Source organism: Nerophis ophidion, linkage group LG11, assembly GCF_033978795.1.
Source record: "Nerophis ophidion isolate RoL-2023_Sa linkage group LG11, RoL_Noph_v1.0, whole genome shotgun sequence".
Taxonomy (NCBI): domain Eukaryota; kingdom Metazoa; phylum Chordata; class Actinopteri; order Syngnathiformes; family Syngnathidae; genus Nerophis; species Nerophis ophidion.
Genome location: NC_084621.1, coordinates 65834010 through 65840011, shown reverse-complemented (window position 1 = coordinate 65840011; position 6002 = coordinate 65834010). Strand labels below are relative to the sequence as shown.

Sequence of the window (6002 nt, the reverse complement as noted above, 5' to 3'; positions counted from 1 at the left end):
AGCCACCAGCAGTAAGAGCTATTCCGACTGAGAAAGCGACGATTTCCCCATTAATTTGAGCGAGGATGAAAGATTCATGGATGAAGAAAGTTATAATGAGGCACTAAAAAAAAAAAAAAAAGTGACAACTCCGGGCGGCGGCAGTGGTAGCGTTTCAGATGTTATTAGACACATTTACTAGGATAATTCTGTAAAATCCCTTATCTGCTTATTGCAACCATGCAGGAGAAGTGTAGTAAAAACAAATTAAAGGTTTTTACTAATAACTGCAGCTTTGTAACTTATTAAAGGCCTACTGAAATGAGATTTTCTTATGTAAACGGGGTTAGCAGGTCCATTCTATGTGTCATACTTGATCATTTCGCGATATTGCCATATTTTTGCTGAAAGGATTTAGTAGAGAACATCCACGATAAAATTTGCAACTTTTGGTCGCTAATAAAAAAGCCTTGCCTTTACCGGAAGTATCAGACGATGTGAGCGTGATGTCACCAGTGTGAGGGCTCCTCACATCCTCACATTGTTTATAATGTGAGCCACCAGCAGTAAGAGCTATTCCGACTGAGAAAGCGACGATTTCCCCATTAATTTGAGCGAGGATGAAAGATTCATGGATGAAGAAAGTTATAATGAGGCACTAAAAAAAAAAAAAAAGCGACAACTCCGGGCGGCGGCAGTGGTAGCATTTCAGATGTTATTAGACACATTTACTAGGATAATTCTGGAAAATCCCTTATCTGCTTATTGCAACCATGCAGGAGAAGTGTAGTAAAAACAAATTAAAGGTTTTTACTAATAACTGCAGCTTTGTAACTCATTAAAGGCCTACTGAAATGAGATTTTCTTATGTAAACGGGGATAGCAGGTCCATTCTATGTGTCATACTTGATCATTTCGCGATATTGCCATATTTTTGCTGAAAGGATTTAGTAGAGAACATCCACGATAAAATTTGCAACTTTTGGTCGCTAATAAAAAAGCCTTGCCCTTACCGGAAGTATCAGACAATGTGCGCGTGATGTCACCAGTGTGAGGGCTCCTCACATCCTTACATTGTTTATAATGTGAGCCACCGGCAGTAAGAGCTATTCCGAATGAGAAAGCGACGATTTCCCCATTAATTTGAGCGAGGATGAAAGATTCATGGATGAGGAAAGTAATAATGAGGCACACAAAAAAAAAGGAAAAAAAGCGACGGCTCCGGGCGGCGGCAGTGGTAGTGTTTCAGATGTAATTAGACACATTTACTAGGATAATTCTGGAAAATCCCTTATCTGCTTATTGTGTTAATCGTATTTTTGTGAGATTCTAAAAGTCATACCTGAAAGTCAGATGGCTGCGGTGAACGGCAGAGTCTCAGAGAGAAGCCATGGAGGAGCCAAGCTCACAGCTGCTTTTTTGACAGCTGCTGCAGGATGTCCCATAATCCACTGAAGTCTCCGGTAAGAGCTGACTTAATATCACAATTTTCCCATCCCAAAACTTGCTGGTTGACGTAGAGAAACATGTGTGCTTGACCGCTCTGTGTTAAAGCTTCACGACAAACAAAGAAACACTGGCTGTGTTTCGGTGCTAAAGGCAGCTGCAATCCACAACTTTCCACCAACAGCATTCTTATTTATAGTCTCCATTATTAATTGAACAAATTGCAAAAGATTCAGCAACACAGATGTCCGAATTATTGTGTAATTATGCGATGAAAAGAGACGACTTTTAGCCGAAAGTGGTGCTGGGCTAATATGTCCCCTCCAACCAATAACGTCACAAACACGCGTCATCATTCCGCGACGTTTTCAACAAGAAACTCTGCGGGAAATTTTAAATTGTAATTTAGTAAACTAAAAAGGCCGTATTGGCATGTGTTGCAATGTTAATATTTCATCATTGATATATAAACTATCAGACTGCGTGGTCGGTAGTAGTAGGCCTTTAACGCGTGTGATTAATCACAAAAATATTGCATTCATCATCTATAAACGCAGATTAATCACACAATTTATTTTGATTAATTATACTCCTTTTACTCAAGGATGGAGCAGATTTTTTGTTTGTCCAGCAGATGGCGCTATTATGAAACACAAAAACAGCATCAGTGCAGTGTCAATACAGCTAGTGAGTGTGCCACACACTTGCTGAATGGGAAGAATTTAGCGCAATTTTAAAACATTTTCTATCACAGTTATAATATACACACAGTTGAGTTTACTCAAAAGAAGGGAAAACATCTCCAAATATTTTTTGCATTAATACTTGTTTTTCAATTCTAGTTATATCAGGCACACATATTTTACTCCACCGCATCTGAAAAAATATACATACTTTTTTACATCAATATATGTTTTCCTGTTACAGGTATGTAATGAACACAGTCATGTCTTACTCTGCCAATAAAAAAAACAATAAAAAAAATAAGTGCAAAAAAATGTAATAATTTAATCTGTTAGAAGCACAAAAAAAACATTCTCTGTTTGAAGGGAAATAACTACAAATATTGTTTGTATTAATCATTGTTTTTCTATTTTAGTAAATAATCAACACATGCAGTTATATTTTACTTAACAGTATATGAAAGGAATACTGGAAAACATATTTTTATGACAGTTATACAATGCAGACTGTTATATTTTATTCTGTCATTTATTCCGTCAAAAAAATTAAATGAATGAATATTTTGGCATTAATAATTGTTTTTTTTTCTTGTAATGATATTATGTTTCAGTTTTAATGCTTCAATTTTAAGATAGGGACAGTGCACTCTAATGAAAATCGATATTTACTTATTGTCAGGCTTGTCCCTAACAGTTTGGTCTATTTCTTAGTTTTTCCTCTGCATTTGTCTTTGTTTCCCGTCTTTAGTTCCTGTCAGCACTCTTATTTTGGTTGTGTTTCCTGTTTTTCTCCCTGAGTGCTGTGTCCCCTCAGCTGTGGCTGATTGGACCTGGCCACACCTGGTGTCAATCAGCCACTATTTGAACCTGTTTCTTCCTCCAGTCAGATGCTGGATTATTGTCGTGCCGTGTCGCGTCGATGTCACCACTACCCGTCTTGTCGCTTGTAGCTTTGTCTACATCTGTTCACTCTGCTTATGCCATAGTTCCGTCGTGTCACAAGTTTGTTATCCGCCTCGTGCGCGCCTTTTGTTTGTACCCTTTTGGTTTGTTCTTGTTTTAGTGTTTAATTAAATCATGTTTACCTGCAAAATGCCTGCCGCCTTCTCTGCATCTTGGGGTTCGTCACCAACATACTCTGACACTTGTGTCTGTAAACATGCCGGATTATGGCTAAACTGCTATAACGCACATATGCAGTCGTATTTTACTCCACAGTGTTTAAAAGGAAAAAGATACAAATGTTTTTTGCGTTAACATTTTTTTTAATACAGTTATATAATGCACACAGTTAAATTTCATTCTGTAAAAACATACGAGTATTATAATATAGTTATATTTTACGCCACAGTATCTGAATCCTGCGATAAGATGGCGACTTGTCCAGGGTGTACCCCGCCTTCCGCCCGAAACGCAGATGAGATAGGCTCCAGCGACCCCCCGAGACCCCGAAAGGGACAAGCGGTAGGAAAATGGATGGATGGAGAATCTGAATTTTTTTTTCTGTCACGGTTATAAAATGCACTCAGTTACATTTCACTGTAGTTTAAAGGCCTACTGAAATTAGATTTTCTTATTTAAACAGAGACAGTAGGTCCATTTTATGTGTCATACTTGATCATTTTGCGATATTGCCATATTTTTGCTGAAAGGATTTAGTAGAGAACATCGACGATAAAGTTCGCAACTTTTGGTCGCTAATAAAAAAGCCTTGCCTGTACCGGAAGTAGCAGACGATGTGCGTGTGACATCACAGGTTGTGGAGCTCTTCACATCTTCACATTGTTTACAATCATGGCCACCAGTAGCGAGAGCGATTCGGACCGAGAAAGCGACAATTTCCCCATTAATTTGAGCGAGGATGAAAGTTTTGTGGATGGGGAAAGTGACAGTGAAGGACTAGAAAGAAAAAAAAGATGAGGGCAGTAGGGAGCGATTTAGATGTTATTAGACACATTTACTAGGATAATTCTGGAAAATCCCTTATCTGTTTATTGTGTTACTAGTGTTTTAGTGAGATTATATAGTCGTACCTGAAAGTCGGAGCGGTGTGGTGACCGCCAGTGTCTCCGAGGGAAGCCACGTTTCTCGACAAGGCAAGGCAGCCGGGCTGGGATTTTTTTTTTTTCCCTCCACGGAGTAAGCATCCGACGGTCGGTGGCGGCCGGTGGGAGGAGGCAAGAGAGTCCATAGCTGCAGGAGGAACGACGCAAACTCTCCGCTCATGTCTACGGTTGGAGCCGAATGTAAACAAGTAAACACCGGCTGTTTTTTTGTTGCTAAAGGCGGCCGCAATTCACCGCTTCCCACCTACATCTTTCTTCTTTGACATCTCCATAATTTGTGAAAAAATTGCAAAAGATTCAGCAACACAGATGTCCAGAATACTGTGGAATTATGCGATTAAAGCGGACCACTTATAGCCGTGATCGGTGCTGGATCAAAATGTCCGCTACAATCTGTGACGTCACGCGCACGCATCATCATACGCGTCATCATTCCGCGACTGTTACGATCCACTGCTCGGATCTGTACATACTCTGGTTTATTGTTCCATTTTTATATCACTCTGTTGTTTGACGTCTTTATTTCCTGTTTAGTCTGTCACCATGGTAGCTCATTAGTTCACCTGCCCCTTATCTATGCACACCTGTTTCTTCTGATCACCTCCCTTATTTAAGCTCGCCCCTTTTCGTTATTCATTCTGGGATCCTAATTTGCCTTCGTGCAACAGAGACGACATTTTGTATGTATATTCCTCTTTTCACGCTACGCTTGTACTTCTATTTCCAGCTCTCACGCTGATGATTTTGTTTTTCCTTTTTGCCGATTGTATTGTACCGTATGTCCCGGCAAGAAATCTGCGTTCAAAAGACTCCGGCTTATTAGTGATTCCTAGAGCTCAAAAAAAGTATGCGGGCTATAGAGCGTTTTCCGTTCGGGCTCCAGTACTCTGGAATGCCCTCCCGGTAACAGTTCGAGATGCTACCTCAGTAGAAGCATTTAAGTCTCATCTTTAAACTCATCTGTATACTCTAGCCTTTAAAAACACCTCCTTTTTAGACCAGTTGATCTGCCGCTTCTTTTCTTTCTCCTATGTCCCCCCCTCCCTTGTGGAGGGGGTCCGGTCCGATGACCATGGATGAAGTACTGACTGTCCAGAGTCGAGACCCAGGATGGACCGCTCGTCGGGACCCAGGATGGACCGCTCGCCTGTATCGGTTGGGGACATCTCTACGCTGCTGATCCGCTTGAGATGGTTTCCTGTGGACGGGACTCTCACTGCTGTCTTGGAGCCACTATGGATTGAACTTTCACAGTATCATGTTAGACCCGCTCGACATCCATTGCTTTCGGTCCCCTAGAGGGGGGGGGTTGCCCACATCTGAGGTCCTCTCCAAGGTTTCTCATAGTCAGCATTGTCACTGGCGTCCCACTGAATGTGAATTCTCCCTGCCCACTGGGTGTGAGTTTTCCTTGCCCTTTTGTGGGTTCTTCCGAGGATGTTGTAGTCGTAATGATTTGTGCAGTCCTTTGAGACATTTGTGATTTGGGGCTATATAAATAAACATTGATTGATTGATTGATTGATGGTGTGCCTTCGTGCCAATTTTAGTTTTCTGTTTGCTATTCCTAGCTTTTATGCTAGCGTCCTTTGTTTGTTTATCTATTAGCTCCAGTATTTTTTTTTCATTAGCTCCCCTTTGTTACTTTAATAAATTCATCATACCTTACCTTACCCTTTGTTCATTGTCAACGCATCCCTGGAAAATCGAACCCGGCAACAACATGCCTCGTAGTCGTTTCAGCGATGTTTTCAACAGGATACTTTGCGCAAAATTTAAAATTGTAATTTAGTGCCGCATTGGCATGTGTTGCAATGTTAATATTTCA

General features: G+C 40.6%; 1 protein-coding gene across 1 annotated transcript in view; it reads left to right on the top strand.

Annotated features, from left to right (window-relative positions):
* Positions 1-1305: 1305 nt before the first annotated feature.
* LOC133562366 (V-type proton ATPase subunit C 1-A-like) overlaps positions 1306-6002 on the top strand; it is a 47164-nt gene continuing 42467 nt past the window's right edge. Inside the window, exon 1 of the mRNA XM_061916514.1 lies at positions 1306-1442. The gene's annotated coding sequence lies outside the window, so the exon portion shown is untranslated. The remainder of the gene's footprint in view (positions 1443-6002) is intronic.